This window comes from Pelobates fuscus, chromosome 1 (assembly GCF_036172605.1).
Source record: "Pelobates fuscus isolate aPelFus1 chromosome 1, aPelFus1.pri, whole genome shotgun sequence".
Taxonomy (NCBI): Eukaryota; Metazoa; Chordata; class Amphibia; order Anura; family Pelobatidae; genus Pelobates; species Pelobates fuscus.
In genome coordinates this window covers 495,051,858-495,069,973 of record NC_086317.1, presented here as the reverse complement: position 1 = coordinate 495,069,973, position 18,116 = coordinate 495,051,858, and the positions used below count along the sequence as shown (strand labels likewise).

General features: G+C 39.3%; 1 protein-coding gene across 1 annotated transcript in view; it reads left to right on the top strand.

Moving 5' to 3' along the window:
* The first annotated feature begins 10,251 nt into the window (after positions 1-10,251).
* The window catches only part of APBB1 (amyloid beta precursor protein binding family B member 1), a 46,013-nt gene continuing 38,148 nt past the window's right edge, over positions 10,252-18,116 (top strand). Inside the window, exon 1 of the mRNA XM_063433341.1 lies at positions 10,252-10,302. The gene's annotated coding sequence lies outside the window, so the exon portion shown is untranslated. The remainder of the gene's footprint in view (positions 10,303-18,116) is intronic.

Sequence of the window (18,116 nt, the reverse complement as noted above, 5' to 3'; positions counted from 1 at the left end):
CTAGGACCATACACACTGGGTGCATTATATCCATTATATGGGATCTCTAGGACCATACACACTGGGTGCATTATATCCATTATATGGGATCTCTAGGACCATACACACTGGGGGCATTATATCCATTATATGGGATCTCTAGGGCCATACACACTGGGTGCATTATATCCATTATATGGGATCTCTAGGACCATACACACTGGGGGTGCATTGTATCCATTATATGGGATCTCTAGGACCATACACACTGGGTGCATTATATCCATTATATGGGATCTCTAGGACCATACACACTGGGTGCATTATACCCATTATATGGGATCTCTAGGACCATACACACTGGGGCATTATATCCATTATATGGGATCTCTAGGACCATACACACTGGGTGCATTATATCCATTATATGGGATCTCTAGGACCATACACACTGAGGGTGCATTATATCCATTATATGGGATCTCTAGGACCATACACACTGGGGTGCATTATATCCATTATATGGGATCTCTAGGACCATACACACTGGGTGCATTATATCCATTATATGGGATCTCTAGGACCATACACACTGGGTGCATTATATCCATTATATGGGATCTCTAGGACCATACACACTGGGTGCATTATATCCATTATATGGGATCTCTAGGACCATACACACTGGGTGCATTATATCCATTATATGGGATCTCTAGGGCCATACACACTGGGTGCATTATATCCATTATATGGGATCTCTAGGACCATACACACTGGGTGCATTATATCCATTATATGGGATCTCTAGGACCATACACACTGGGGGTGCATTATATCCATTATATGGGATCTCTAGGACCATACACACTGGGGGTGCATTATATCCATTATATGGGATCTCTAGGACCATACACACTGGGTGCATTATATCCATTATATGGGATCTCTAGGACCATACACACTGGGGGCATTATATCCATTATATGGGATCTCTAGGACCATACACACTGGGTGCATTATATCCATTATATGGGATCTCTAGGACCATACACACTGGGTGCATTATATCCATTATATGGGATCTCTAGGACCATACACACTGGGTGCATTATATCCATTATATGGGATCTCTAGGACCATACACACTGGGTGCATTATATCCATTATATGGGATCTCTAGGACCATACACACTGGGTGCATTATATCCATTATATGGGATCTCTAGGACCATACACACTGGGTGCATTATATCCATTATATGGGATCTCTAGGACCATACACACTGGGTGCATTATATCCATTATATGGGATCTCTAGGACCATACACACTGGGTGCATTATATCCATTATATGGGATCTCTAGGACCATACACACTGGGTGCATTATATCCATTATATGGGATCTCTAGGACCATACACACTGGGTGCATTATATCCATTATATGGGATCTCTAGGACCATACACACTGGGTGCATTATATCCATTATATGGGATCTCTAGGACCATACACACTGGGGGTGCATTATATCCATTATATGGGATCTCTAGGACCATACACACTGGGGGTGCATTATATCCATTATATGGGATCTCTAGGACCATACACACTGGGTGCATTATATCCATTATATGGGATCTCTAGGACCATACACACTGGGTGCATTATATCCATTATATGGGATCTCTAGGACCATACACACTGGGTGCATTATATCCATTATATGGGATCTCTAGGACCATACACACTGGGGGTGCATTATATCCATTATATGGGATCTCTAGGACCATACACACTGGGTGCATTATATCCATTATATGGGATCTCTAGGACCATACACACTGGGGGTGCATTATATCCATTATATGGGATCTCTAGGGCCATACACACTGGGTGCATTATATCCATTATATGGGATCTCTAGGACCATACACACTGGGTGCATTATATCCATTATATGGGATCTCTAGGATCATACACACTGGGTGCATTATATCCTTTATATGGGATCTCTAGGATCATACACACTGGGTGCATTATATCCATTATATGGGATCTCTAGGACCATACACACTGGGTGCATTATATCCATTATATGGGATCTCTAGGACCATACACACTGGGGTGCATTATATCCATTATATGGGATCTCTAGGACCATACACACTGGGTGCATTATATCCATTATATGGGATCTCTAGGACCATACACACTGGGGGTGCATTATATCCATTATATGGGATCTCTAGGACCATACACACTGGGTGCATTATATCCATTATATAGGATCATACACACTGGGTGCATTATATCCATTATATGGGATCTCTAGGATCATACACACTGGGTGCATTATATCCATTATATGGGATCTCTAGGATCATACACACTGGGTGCATTATATCCATTATATGGGATCTCTAGGACCATACACACTGGGTGCATTATATCCATTATATGGGATCTCTAGGGCCATACACACTGGGTGCATTATATCCATTATATGGGATCTCTAGGACCATACACACTGGGTGCATTATATCCATTATATGGGATCTCTAGGACCATACACACTGGGTGCATTATATCCATTATATGGGATCTCTAGGGCCATACACACTGGGTGTATTATATCCATTATATGGGATCTCTAGGACCATACACACTGGGGGCATTATATCCATTATATGGGATCTCTAGGACCATACACACTGGGGGCATTATATCCATTATATGGGATCTCTAGGACCATACACACTGGGGGCATTATATCCATTATATGGGATCTCTAGGACCATACACACTGGGTGCATTATATCCATTATATGGGATCTCTAGGACCATACACACTGGGGGCATTATATCCATTATATGGGATCTCTAGGACCATACACACTGGGTGCATTATATCCATTATATGGGATCTCTAGGACCATACACACTGGGGCATTATATCCATTATATGGGATCTCTAGGACCATACACACTGGGGGTGCATTATATCCATTATATGGGATCTCTAGGACCATACACACTGGGTGCATTATATCCATTATATGGGATCTCTAGGACCATACACACTGGGGGCATTATATCAATTATATGGGATCTCTAGGACCATACACACTGGGGGTGCATTATATCCATTATATGGGATCTCTAGGGCCATACACACTGGGGGTGCATTATATCCATTATATGGGATCTCTAGGACCATACACACTGGGTGCATTATATCCATTATATGGGATCTCTAGGACCATACACACTGGGTGCATTATATCCATTATATGGGATCTCTAGGACCATACACACTGGGTGTATTTTATCCATTATATGGGATCTCTAGGACCATACACACTGGGTGCATTATATCCATTATATGGGATCTCTAGGACCATACACACTGGGTGCATTATATCCATTATATGGGATCTCTAGGACCATACACACTGGGTGCATTATATCCATTATATGGGATCTCTAGGGCCATACACACTGGGTGCATTATATCCATTATATGGGATCTCTAGGGCCATACACACTGGGTGCATTATATCCATTATATGGGATCTCTAGGACCATACACACTGGGTGCATTATATCCATTATATGGGATCTCTAGGACTATACACACTGGGTGCATTATATCCATTATATGGGATCTCTAGGACCATACACACTGGGTGCATTATATCCATTATATGGGATCTCTAGGGCCATACACACTGGGTGCATTATATCCATTATATGGGATCTCTATGGCCATACACACTGGGTGCATTATATCCATTATATGGGATCTCTAGGACCATACACACTGGGTGCATTATATCCATTATATGGGATCTCTAGGACCATACACACTGGGTGTGCATTATATCCATTATATGGGATCTCTAGGACCATACACACTGGGTGCATTATATCCATTATATGGGATCTCTAGGACCATACACACTGGGGGTGCATTATATCCATTATATGGGATCTCTAGGACCATACACACTGGGGGTGCATTATATCCATTATATGGGATCTCTAGGACCATACACACTGGGTGCATTATATCCATTATATGGGATCTCTAGGTCCATACACACTGGGGGTGCATTATATCCATTATATGGGATCTCTAGGACCATACACACTGGGGGTGCATTATATCCATTATATGGGATCTCTAGGACCATACACACTGGGTGCATTATATCCATTATATGGGATCTCTAGGACCATACACACTGGGGGTGCATTATATCCATTATATGGGATCTCTAGGACCATACACACTGGGTGCATTATATCCATTATAATAGGATCATACACACTGGGTGCATTATATCCATTATATGGGATCTCTAGGATCATACACACTGGGTGCATTATATCCATTATATGGGATCTCTAGGATCATACACACTGGGTGCATTATATCCATTATATGGGATCTCTAGGACCATACACACTGGGTGCATTATATCCATTATATGGGATCTCTAGGGCCATACACACTGGGTGCATTATATCCATTATATGGGATCTCTAGGACCATACACACTGGGTGCATTATATCCATTATATGGGATCTCTAGGGCCATACACACTGGGTGTATTATATCCATTATATGGGATCTCTAGGACCATACACACTGGGGGCATTATATCCATTATATGGGATCTCTAGGACCATACACACTGGGGGCATTATATCCATTATATGGGATCTCTAGGACCATACACACTGGGGGCATTATATCCATTATATGGGATCTCTAGGACCATACACACTGGGTGCATTATATCCATTATATGGGATCTCTAGGGCCATACACACTGGGTGCATTATATCCATTATATGGGATCTCTAGGACCATACACACTGGGGGCATTATATCCATTATATGGGATCTCTAGGACCATACACACTGGGTGCATTATATCCATTATATGGGATCTCTAGGACCATACACACTGGGGGCATTATATCCATTATATGGGATCTCTAGGACCATACACACTGGGGGTGCATTATATCCATTATATGGGATCTCTAGGACCATACACACTGGGTGCATTATATCCATTATATGGGATCTCTAGGACCATACACACTGGGGGCATTATATCAATTATATGGGATCTCTAGGACCATACACACTGGGGGTGCATTATATCCATTATATGGGATCTCTAGGGCCATACACACTGGGTGCATTATATCCATTATATGGGATCTCTAGGACCATACACACTGGGTGCATTATATCCATTATATGGGATCTCTAGGACCATACACACTGGGTGTTTTATCCATTATATGGGATCTCTAGGACCATACACACTGGGTGCATTATATCCATTATATGGGATCTCTAGGACCATACACACTGGGTGCATTATATCCATTATATGGGATCTCTAGGACCATACACACTGGGTGCATTATATCCATTATATGGGATCTCTAGGGCCATACACACTGGGTGCATTATATCCATTATATGGGATCTCTAGGGCCATACACACTGGGTGCATTATATCCATTATATGGGATCTCTAGGACCATACACACTGGGTGCATTATATCCATTATATGGGATCTCTAGGACTATACACACTGGGTGCATTATATCCATTATATGGGATCTCTAGGACCATACACACTGGGTGCATTATATCCATTATATGGGATCTCTAGGGCCATACACACTGGGTGCATTATATCCATTATATGGGATCTCTATGGCCATACACACTGGGTGCATTATATCCATTATATGGGATCTCTAGGACCATACACACTGGGTGCATTATATCCATTATATGGGATCTCTAGGACCATACACACTGGGTGTGCATTATATCCATTATATGGGATCTCTAGGACCATACACACTGGGTGCATTATATACATTATATGGGATCTCTAGGACCATACACACTGGGGGTGCATTATATCCATTATATGGGATCTCTAGGACCATACACACTGGGGGTGCATTATATCCATTATATGGGATCTCTAGGACCATACACACTGGGGGTGCATTATATCCATTATATGGGATCTCTAGGACCATACACACTGGGTGCATTATATCCATTATATGGGATCTCTAGGACCATACACACTGGGGGTGCATTATATCCATTATATGGGATCTCTAGGTCCATACACACTGGGGGTGCATTATATCCATTATATGGGATCTCTAGGACCATACACACTGGGTGCATTATATCCATTATATGGGATCTCTAGGACCATACACACTGGGGGTGCATTATATCCATTATATAGGATCATACACACTGGGTGCATTATATCCATTATATGGGATCTCTAGGATCATACACACTGGGTGCATTATATCCATTATATGGGATCTCTAGGACCATACACACTGGGTGCATTATATCCATTATATGGGATCTCTAGGACCATACACACTGGGGGTGCATTATATCCATTATATGGGATCTCTAGGACCATACACACTGGGTGCATTATATCCATTATATGGGATCTCTAGGACCATACACACTGGGGGTGCATTATATCCATTATATGGGATCTCTAGGACCATACACACTGGGTGCATTATATCCATTATATAGGATCATACACACTGGGTGCATTATATCCATTATATGGGATCTCTAGGATCATACACACTGGGTGCATTATATCCATTATATGGGATCTCTAGGATCATACACACTGGGTGCATTATATCCATTATATGGGATCTCTAGGACCATACACACTGGGTGCATTATATCCATTATATGGGATCTCTAGGACCATACACACTGGGGGCATTATATCCATTATATGGGATCTCTAGGGCCATACACACTGGGTGCATTATATCCATTATATGGGATCTCTAGGACCATACACACTGGGTGCATTATATCCATTATATTTGATCTCTAGGGCCATACACACTGGGTGTATTATATCCATTATATGGGATCTCTAGGACCATACACACTGGGGGCATTATATCCATTATATGGGATCTCTAGGACCATACACACTGGGGGCATTATATCCATTATATGGGATCTCTAGGACCATACACACTGGGGGCATTATATCCATTATATGGGATCTCTAGGACCATACACACTGGGTGCATTATATCCATTATATGGGATCTCTAGGGCCATACACACTGGGTGCATTATATCCATTATATGGGATCTCTAGGACCATACACACTGGGGGCATTATATCCATTATATGGGATCTCTAGGACCATACACACTGGGTGCATTATATCCATTATATGGGATCTCTAGGACCATACACACTGGGGGCATTATATCCATTATATGGGATCTCTAGGACCATACACACTGGGGGTGCATTATATCCATTATATGGGATCTCTAGGACCATACACACTGGGTGCATTATATCCATTATATGGGATCTCTAGGACCATACACACTGGGGGCATTATATCAATTATATGGGATCTCTAGGACCATACACACTGGGGGTGCATTATATCCATTATATGGGATCTCTAGGGCCATACACACTGGGGGTGCATTATATCCATTATATGGGATCTCTAGGACCATACACACTGGGTGCATTATATCCATTATATGGGATCTCTAGGACCATACACACTGGGTGCATTATATCCATTATATGGGATCTCTAGGACCATACACACTGGGTGTATTTTATCCATTATATGGGATCTCTAGGACCATACACACTGGGTGCATTATATCCATTATATGGGATCTCTAGGACCATACACACTGGGTGCATTATATCCATTATATGGGATCTCTAGGACCATACACACTGGGTGCATTATATCCATTATATGGGATCTCTAGGGCCATACACACTGGGTGCATTATATCCATTATATGGGATCTCTAGGGCCATACACACTGGGTGCATTATATCCATTATATGGGATCTCTAGGACCATACACACTGGGTGCATTATATCCATTATATGGGATCTCTAGGACTATACACACTGGGTGCATTATATCCATTATATGGGATCTCTAGGACCATACACACTGGGTGCATTATATCCATTATATGGGATCTCTAGGGCCATACACACTGGGTGCATTATATCCATTATATGGGATCTCTATGGCCATACACACTGGGTGCATTATATCCATTATATGGGATCTCTAGGACCATACACACTGGGTGCATTATATCCATTATATGGGATCTCTAGGACCATACACACTGGGTGTGCATTATATCCATTATATGGGATCTCTAGGACCATACACACTGGGTGCATTATATACATTATATGGGATCTCTAGGACCATACACACTGGGGGTGCATTATATCCATTATATGGGATCTCTAGGACCATACACACTGGGGGTGCATTATATCCATTATATGGGATCTCTAGGACCATACACACTGGGTGCATTATATCCATTATATGGGATCTCTAGGACCATACACACTGGGTGAATTATATCCATTATATGGGATCTCTAGGTCCATACACACTGGGTGCATTATATCCATTATATGGGATCTCTAGGACCATACACACTGGGTGCATTATATCCATTATATGGGATCTCTAGGTCCATACACACTGGGTGCATTATATCCATTATATGGGATCTCTAGGACCATACACACTGAGTGCATTATATCCATTATATGGGATCTCTAGGACCATACACACTGAGTGCATTATATCCATTATATGGGATCTCTAGGACCATACACACTGGGTGCATTATATCCATTATATGGGATCTCTAGGACCATACACACTGGGTGCATTATATCCATTATATGGGATCTCTAGGGCCATACACACTGGGTGCATTATATCCATTATATGGGATCTCTAGGACCATACACACTGGGTGCATTATATCCATTATATGGGATCTCTAGGACCATACACACTGGGTGCATTATATCCATTATATGGGATCTCTAGGACCATACACACTGGGTGCATTATATCCATTATATGGGATCTCTAGGACCATACACACTGGGTGCATTATATCCATTATATGGGATCTCTAGGGCCATACACACTGGGTGCATTATATCCATTATATGGGATCTCTAGGACCATACACACTGGGGGCATTATATCCATTATATGGGATCTCTAGGACCATACACACTGGGTGCATTATATCCATTATATGGGATCTCTAGGACCATACACACTGGGGGCATTATATCCATTATATGGGATCTCTAGGACCATACACACTGGGGGTGCATTATATCCATTATATGGGATCTCTAGGACCATACACACTGGGTGCATTATATCCATTATATGGGATCTCTAGGACCATACACACTGGGGGCATTATATCAATTATATGGGATCTCTAGGACCATACACACTGGGGGTGCATTATATCCATTATATGGGATCTCTAGGGCCATACACACTGGGGGTGCATTATATCCATTATATGGGATCTCTAGGACCATACACACTGGGTGCATTATATCCATTATATGGGATCTCTAGGACCATACACACTGGGTGCATTATATCCATTATATGGGATCTCTAGGACCATACACACTGGGTGTGCATTATATCCATTATATGGGATCTCTAGGACCATACACACTGGGTGCATTATATCCATTATATGGGATCTCTAGGACCATACACACTGGGTGCATTATATCCATTATATGGGATCTCTAGGACCATACACACTGGGGGTGCATTATATCCATTATATGGGATCTCTAGGACCATACACACTGGGTGCATTATATCCATTATATGGGATCTCTAGGACCATACACACTGGGTGCATTATATCCATTATATGGGATCTCTAGGGCCATACACACTGGGGGGGCATTATATCCATTATATGGGATCTCTAGGACCATACACACTGGGGGCATTATATCCATTATATGGGATCTCTAGGACCATACACACTGGGTGCATTATATCCATTATATGGGATCTCTAGGACCATACACACTGGGGGCATTATATCCATTATATGGGATCTCTAGGACCATACACACTGGGTGCATTATATCCATTATATGGGATCTCTAGGACCATACACACTGGGTGCATTATATCCATTATATGGGATCTCTAGGACCATACACACTGGGGGCATTATATCCATTATATGGGATCTCTAATGTATATTGTCAGCGTGTCGTACCTCAGATACTGTATAATGGTATATTGTTGTGCCATTTAAACACTTTCTTCATTTTGTTGCAGGTTTTGGAGTCTCCCCAGAGGATGACTGACACCTTCCACAAGTCTCAGGTGAGTGTGTGCTCAGCATACGCCATGGTCTCACTGTTTCTCAGAGCAAGGACTGCCATATGAGACTCGGGCAGTGTTTCTCCACACAGTCCTCAAGACACACCAACAGTTTAGTTCAATAATGTCGCAATGGCCCCAAACCCAATGGAGCAGTACCATTTGGTGCCCTTTGGATTGCAGAATCTGGTCAATTCAGTGTTTAACAACGTCCTCATTTTGCAGGACATGAAATGACCCTGAACTTGGTTGGGATTTCAGGCCGACCAAATGCTGCTTTGTGTTTAGAATGGTTAAAGGGACCCTCGAGTCACCAGAACGACTACAGCTTAATTTATGGACTACAGCTTAATGCAGGGCTCGACAAATCTCAGGCCCAACTAAAATTTTTATCCTGTTGCCTGGGATTTGTCCGCTTTTATCTAAAACACTCGGCTGTGCAAATAATGGAGCCGGCCGTCCACCCGCAGGGAGACGCAATATGCAGTAATTCCCGGCCCCGGCATCACAGGGAGCAACGATGAGCTGCATGGTAGATTACTGCTTCTTCTCACAAAGGAAGAGAGAGCAGCCCCACTGGACCCCAGGGAGAAATCCACTCAGCTCTCCTAAAGGTAGGCTGGGTGGACTAAAAAAAAAAAAAAAAAATTCAGGAGTGTTTGAGAAAGTGTATGAGTGTTTGAGAAAGTGTATGAGTGTTTGAGAAAGTGTATGAGTGTTTGAGAAAGTGTATGAGTGTTTGAGAAAGTGTATGAGTGTTTGAGAAAGTGTATGAGTGTTTGAGAAAGTGTATGAGTGTTTGAGAAAGTGTATGAGTGTTTGAGAAAGTGTATGAGCCCCTGTCGGTGTGTGTGTGTGTGTGTGGATGCCCCTGTCGGTGTGTGTGTGTGTGTGTGTGGATGCCCCTGTCGGTGTGTGTGTGTGTGTCTGTTTAGGTACCTGCTCCCCTCCGATCAGATGATTGGTGTTCTTACTCACCTTTTTTTCCCACGCCTTGCAGGTTTAGCCGTCTTAGTAGGCAGTCTTTTCTCTGACAGTGCAGCGTGTACATTGAAAAGGCTGCATTATTAAAAACACCTAATCTTGGCAAAAAATAAAGCCCCATTATTTTTTGCATAGATTAGGTGTTTTTAATAAAACTAACACAATTGTTCAGCACTAAAATAACTGTTTAGTAGATAAGTGAGTGCGCTGGATTTTCATTTTTACTAAACACATTTTTCAAGCCCTGGCTTACAGTATGGACTATAACTTAGTGTATAGCTTACAGTACGGACTACAGCTTACTGTATAGCTTAATGTATGGACTACAGCTTAGTGTATAGCTTAATGTGTAGACTACAGCTTAATGTATATACTGTAGCTTAATGTATGGACTGTAGCTTAATGTATGGACTGTAGCTTAATGTATGGACTGTAGCTTAATGTATGGACTGTAGCTTAATGTATGGACTGTAGCTTAATGTATGGACTGTAGCTTAATGTATGGACTACAGCTTAGTGTATAGCTTGATGTATAGACTGTAGCTTAATGTATAGACTGTAGCTTAATGTATAGACTGTAGCTTAATGTATAGACTGTAGCTTAATGTTTAGACTGTAGCTTAATGTTTAGACTGTAGCTTAATGTATATACTGTAGCTTATAGTAAATACTGTAGCTTATAGTAAATACTGTAGCTTATAGTAAATACTGTAGCTTAATGTATAGACTGTAGCTTAATGTATAGACTGTAGCTTAATGTATAGACTGTAGCTTAATGTATATACTGTAGCTTAATGTTTAGACTACAGCGTAATGTATATACTGTAGCTTAATGTTTAGACTGTAGCTTAATGTTTAGACTACAGCTCAATGTATAGCTTAATGTATATACTGTAGCTTAATGTATGGACTACAGCTTAGTGTATAGCTTAATGTATGGACTACAGCTTAGTGTATAGCTTAATGTATGGACTACAGCTTAGTGTATAGCTTAATGTGTAGACTACAGCTTAAAGGACCACTCTAGTGCCAGGAAAGCGTACTCGTTTTCCTGGCACTAGAGTGCCCTGAGGGTGCCCCCACCCTCAGGGACCCCCTCCCGCCCGGCTCTGGAAAGGGGAAAGGGGTAAAAACTTACCTTTTTCCAGCGCTTAGCGGAGAGATCTCCTCCTGCTCTCCTCCTCCGATCCTCCTCTTCTCCTCCCCGTCGGCTGAATGCGCACGCGCGGCAAGAGCTGCGCGCGCATTCAGCCGGTCACATAGGAAAGCATTCACAATGCTTTCCTATGGACGCTGGCGTGCTCTCACTGTGAAAATCACAGTGAGAAGCACGCAAGCGCCTCTAGCGGCTGTCAATGAGACAGCCACTAGAGGACATAGGGGGAAGGCTTAACCCATTCATAAACATAGCAGTTTCTCTGAAACTGCTATGTTTCTGAAAAAATGGGTTAACCCTAGAAGGACCTGGCACCCAGACCACTTCATTAAGCTGAAGTGGTCTGGGTGCCTAGAGTGGTCCTTTAATGTATATACTGTAGCTTAATGTATATACTGTAGCTTAATGTTTAGCTTAATGTTTAAACTACAGCTTAATGTATATACTGTAGCTTAATTTGTAGATTACAGCTTAATGTATATATTGTAGCTTAATTTGTAGATTACAGCTTAATGTATATACTGTAGCTTAATGTATGGACTACAGCTTAGTGTATAGTTTGATGTAAAGACTACAGCGTAATGTATATACTGTAGCTTAATGTTTAGCTTAATGTTTAGCTTAATGTTTAGCTTAATGTTTAGCTTAATGTTTAAACTACAGCTTAATATATACTGTAGCTTAATTTGTAGATTACAGCTTAATGTACATACTGTAGCTTAATGTACATACTGTAGCTTAATGTACATACTGTAGCTTAATGTATGAACTACAGCTTAATGTATATACTGTAGCTTAATGTATATACTGTAGCTTAATGTATATACTGTAGCTTAATGTATATACTGTAGCTTAATGTATATACTGTAGCTTAATTTGTAGATTACAGCTTAATGTATATATTGTAGCTTAATTTGTAGATTACAGCTTAATGTATATATTGTAGCTTAATTTGTAGATTACAGCTTAATGTATATATTGTAGCTTAATGTATGGACTACAGCTTAGTGTATAGCTTAATGTGTAGACTACAGCTTGATGTATGGACTACAGCTTAGTGTATAGTTTGATGTAAAGACTACAGCGTAATGTATATACTGTAGCTTAATGTTTAGCTTAATGTTTAGCTTAATGTTTAAACTACAGCTTAATATATATACTGTAGCTTAATTTGTAGATTACAGCTTCATGTACATACTGTAGCTTAATGTATGGACTACAGCTTAATGTATATACTGTAGCTTAATGTATGGACTACAGCTTAATGTGTATATACTGTAGCTTATAGTAAAGACTGTAGCTTAATGTATATACTGTAGCTTAATGTATAGACTACAGCTTAATGTATGGACTACAGCTTAGTGTATAGCTTGATGTATATACTGAAGCTTAATGTATATACTGAAGCTTAATGTATATACTGTAGCTTATAGTAAAGACTGTAGCTTATAGTAAAGACTGTAGCTTAATGTTTAGACTGTAGCTTAATATTTAGACTGTAGCTTAATGTTTAGACTGTAGCTTAGTGTATAGACTGTAGCTTAGTGTATAGACTGTAGCTTAGTGTATAGACTGTAGCTTAGTGTATAGACTGTAGCTTAGTGTATAGACTGTAGCTTAGTGTATAGACTGTAGCTTAGTGTATAGACTGTAGCTTAGTGTATAGACTGTAGCTTAATGTTTAGACTGTAGCTTAATGTTTAGACTGTAGCTTAATGTTTAGACTGTAGATTAATGTTTAGACTGTAGCTTAATGTTTAGACTGTAGCTTATAGTAAATACTGTAGCTTAGTGTATAGACTGTAGCTTAATGTTTATACTGTAGCTTAATGTTTATACTGTAGCTTAATGTTTATACTGTAGCTTAATGTTTATACTGTAGCTTAATGTTTAGACTACAGCTTAATGTATATACTGTAGCTTAGTGTATGGACTGTAGCTTAGTGTATGGACTGTAGCTTAGTGTATGGACTGTAGCTTAGTGTATGGACTGTAGCTTAGTGTATGGACTGTAGCTTAGTGTATGGACTGTAGCTTAGTGTATGGACTGTAGCTTAGTGTATGGACTGTAGCTTAGTGTATGGACTGTAGCTTAGTGTATGGACTGTAGCTTAGTGTATGGACTGTAGCTTAGTGTATGGACTGTAGCTTAGTGTATGGACTGTAGCTTAGTGTATGGACTGTAGCTTAGTGTATAGCTTGATGTAAAGACTACAGCTTAATGTATGGACTACAGCTTAATGTATATACTGTAGCTTAATTTGTAGATTACAGCTTAATGTATATATTGTAGCTTAATTTGTAGATTACAGCTTAATGTATATACTGTAGCTTAATGTATAGACTACAGCTTAATGTATATACTGTAGCTTAATGTATGGACTACAGCTTAGTGTATAGCTTGATGTATAGACTGTAGCTTATAGTAAAGACTGTAGCTTATAGTAAAGACTGTAGCTTATAGTAAAGACTGTAGCTTATAGTAAAGACTGTAGCTTATAGTAAAGACTGTAGCTTAATGTATAGACTGTAGCTTATAGTAAAGACTGTAGCTTATAGTAAAGACTGTAGCTTATAGTAAAGACTGTAGCTTATAGTAAAGACTGTAGCTTATAGTAAAGACTGTAGCTTATAGTAAAGACTGTAGCTTATAGTAAAGACTGTAGCTTATAGTAAAGACTGTAGCTTATAGTAAAGACTGTAGCTTATAGTAAAGACTGTAGCTTATAGTAAAGACTGTAGCTTATAGTAAAGACTGTAGCTTATAGTAAAGACTGTAGCTTATAGTAAAGACTGTAGCTTATAGTAAAGACTGTAGCTTATAGTAAAGACTGTAGCTTATAGTAAAGACTGTAGCTTATAGTAAAGACTGTAGCTTATAGTAAAGACTGTAGCTTATAGTAAAGACTGTAGCTTATAGTAAAGACTGTAGCTTATAGTAAAGACTGTAGCTTATAGTAAAGACTGTAGCTTATAGTAAAGACTGTAGCTTATAGTAAAGACTGTAGCTTATAGTAAAGACTGTAGCTTATAGTAAAGACTGTAGCTTATAGTAAAGACTGTAGCTTATAGTAAAGACTGTAGCTTATAGTAAAGACTGTAGCTTATAGTAAAGACTGTAGCTTATAGTAAAGACTGTAGCTTATAGTAAAGACTGTAGCTTATAGTAAAGACTGTAGCTTATAGTAAAGACTGTAGCTTATAGTAAAGACTGTAGCTTATAGTAAAGACTGTAGCTTATAGTAAAGACTGTAGCTTATAGTAAAGACTGTAGCTTATAGTAAAGACTGTAGCTTATAGTAAAGACTGTAGCTTATAGTAAAGACTGTAGCTTATAGTAAAGACTGTAGCTTATAGTAAAGACTGTAGCTTATAGTAAAGACTGTAGCTTATAGTAAAGACTGTAGCTTATAGTAAAGACTGTAGCTTATAGTAAAGACTGTAGCTTATAGTAAAGACTGTAGCTTATAGTAAAGACTGTAGCTTATAGTAAAGACTGTAGCTTATAGTAAAGACTGTAGCTTATAGTAAAGACTGTAGCTTATAGTAAAGACTGTAGCTTATAGTAAAGACTGTAGCTTATAGTAAAGACTGTAGCTTATAGTAAAGACTGTAGCTTATAGTAAAGACTGTAGCTTATAGTAAAGACTGTAGCTTATAGTAAAGACTGTAGCTTATAGTAAAGACTGTAGCTTATAGTAAAGACTGTAGCTTATAGTAAAGACTGTAGCTTATAGTAAAGACTGTAGCTTATAGTAAAGACTGTAGCTTATAGTAAAGACTGTAGCTTATAGTAAAGACTGTAGCTTATAGTAAAGACTGTAGCTTATAGTAAAGACTGTAGCTTATAGTAAAGACTGTAGCTTATAGTAAAGACTGTAGCTTATAGTAAAGACTGTAGCTTATAGTAAAGACTGTAGCTTATAGTAAAGACTGTAGCTTATAGTAAAGACTGTAGCTTATAGTAAAGACTGTAGCTTATAGTAAAGACTGTAGCTTATAGTAAAGACTGTAGCTTATAGTAAAGACTGTAGCTTATAGTAAAGACTGTAGCTTATAGTAAAGACTGTAGCTTATAGTAAAGACTGTAGCTTATAGTAAAGACTGTAGCTTATAGTAAAGACTGTAGCTTATAGTAAAGACTGTAGCTTATAGTAAAGACTGTAGCTTATAGTAAAGACTGTAGCTTATAGTAAAGACTGTAGCTTATAGTAAAGACTGTAGCTTATAGTAAAGACTGTAGCTTATAGTAAAGACTGTAGCTTATAGTAAAGACTGTAGCTTATAGTAAAGACTGTAGCTTATAGTAAAGACTGTAGCTTATAGTAAAGACTGTAGCTTATAGTAAAGACTGTAGCTTATAGTAAAGACTGTAGCTTATAGTAAAGACTGTAGCTTATAGTAAAGACTGTAGCTTATAGTAAAGACTGTAGCTTATAGTAAAGACTGTAGCTTATAGTAAAGACTGTAGCTTATAGTAAAGACTGTAGCTTATAGTAAAGACTGTAGCTTATAGTAAAGACTGTAGCTTATAGTAAAGACTGTAGCTTATAGTAAAGACTGTAGCTTATAGTAAAGACTGTAGCTTATAGTAAAGACTGTAGCTTATAGTAAAGACTGTAGCTTATAGTAAAGACTGTAGCTTATAGTAAAGACTGTAGCTTATAGTAAAGACTGTAGCTTATAGTAAAGACTGTAGCTTATAGTAAAGACTGTAGCTTATAGTAAAGACTGTAGCTTATAGTAAAGACTGTAGCTTATAGTAAAGACTGTAGCTTATAGTAAAGACTGTAGCTTATAGTAAAGACTGTAGCTTATAGTAAAGACTGTAGCTTATAGTAAAGACTGTAGCTTATAGTAAAGACTGTAGCTTATAGTAAAGACTGTAGCTTATAGTAAAGACTGTAGCTTATAGTAAAGACTGTAGCTTATAGTAAAGACTGTAGCTTATAGTAAAGACTGTAGCTTATAGTAAAGACTGTAGCTTATAGTAAAGACTGTAGCTTATAGTAAAGACTGTAGCTTATAGTAAAGACTGTAGCTTATAGTAAAGACTGTAGCTTATAGTAAAGACTGTAGCTTATAGTAAAGACTGTAGCTTATAGTAAAGACTGTAGCTTATAGTAAAGACTGTAGCTTATAGTAAAGACTGTAGCTTATAGTAAAGACTGTAGCTTATAGTAAAGACTGTAGCTTATAGTAAAGACTGTAGCTTATAGTAAAGACTGTAGCTTATAGTAAAGACTGTAGCTTATAGTAAAGACTGTAGCTTAATGTATAGACTGTAGCTCAATGTGTGGACAGTAGCTTAGTATGTGGACTACAGGTCAATGTAGATGTTTTGCTGTCTATAGTCCATCCCTGTAGGTATTTTGATGTAAACAGTTTATCAGAGAGAATGCAGTGTTTACATTGCTGCCTAGTTACACCTCCAGTTACAGTCACTCAGACGGCCACTAGAGGTGCTTCCTGGGTCAGTACTGCCCAGTTTGCATCATTGACGTTCAGCGTCTCTGCATGAGGAGATGCTGATTAGTGCAGCGTAGCGTTTTGTCTTGCTTGCGAAATAGACTCCCAATGCTTTCCTTTGGGGGTTATCCCGCTACCCCTTAAAGCCTCCATTCATGGGCTTCTGGTGGGGGGATATTAAAACAGAGGTTTGGATATGCTACTGCCC